The sequence below is a fragment of the Nerophis lumbriciformis genome, linkage group LG15 (assembly GCF_033978685.3).
Source record: "Nerophis lumbriciformis linkage group LG15, RoL_Nlum_v2.1, whole genome shotgun sequence".
Taxonomy (NCBI): domain Eukaryota; kingdom Metazoa; phylum Chordata; class Actinopteri; order Syngnathiformes; family Syngnathidae; genus Nerophis; species Nerophis lumbriciformis.
In genome coordinates, this window is record NC_084562.2 from 28296374 (window position 1) to 28297500 (window position 1127).

Sequence of the window (1127 nt, forward strand, 5' to 3'; positions counted from 1 at the left end):
TTAGACTTAAGAGGTTCCGTGTCCTAGTAAGAAAAGAAAATAATGGTGGATTTCCAGGTCAGCGAGTCAACAGAAGTGAGTTCTATTTAAATCCTCATCTGCTCGTTAATGTGATTATCTGTGTGTGGGAGACACACACACACACACAAAGTCAACACTCACACTTACGGACATGAGCGCCCCCTGCAGGCCAGAGTGGGACCAGGCTGTAATACACTTTCCTGCCAGTGGGGCAGTAATGAGTCATTGGGTGAACAAGATTCATTACAACATCAAACAATAAGTCCTGTTTAAAATTGTGATGACAGTTTATTTATTTATTTATTCACCTCTTCCATGTGTTCTTAAAAGGTGTATTCCACCTCTTCCATGTGTTCTTAAAGGTGTATTCCACCTCTTCCATGTGTTCTTAAAGGTGTATTCCACCTCTTCCATGTGTTCTTAAAGGTGTATTCCACCTCTTCCATGTGTTCTTAAAGGTGTATTCCACCTCTTCCACGTGTTCTTAAAGGTGTATTCCACCTCTTCCATGTGTTCTTAAAGGTGTATTCCACCTCTTCCATGTGTTCTTAAAGGTGTATTCCACCTCTTCCATGTGTTCTTAAAGGTGTATTCCACCTCTTCCATGTGTTCTTAAAGGTGTATTCCACCTCTTCCATGTGTTCTTAAAGGTGTATTCCACCTCTTCCATGTGTTCTTAAAGGTGTATTCCACCTCTTCCATGTGTTCTTAAAGGTGTATTCCACCTCTTCCATGTGTTCTTAAAGGTGTATTCCACTTCTTCCATGTGTTCTTAAAGGTGTATTCCACCTCTTCCATGTGTTCTTAAAGGTGTATTCACCTCTTCCATGTGTTCTTAAAGGTGTATTCACCTCTTCCATGTGTTCTTAAAGGTGTATTCCACCTATTCCATGTGTTCTTAAAGGTGTATTCCACTTCTTCCATGTGTTCTTAAAGGTGTATTCCACCTCTTCCACGTGTTCTTAAAGGTGTATTCCACCTCTTCCACGTGTTCTTAAAGGTGTATTCCACCTCTTCCATGTGTTCTTAAAGGTGTATTCCACCTCTTCCATGTGTTCTTAAAGGTGTATTCCACCTCTTCCATGTGTTCTTAAAGGTGTATTCCA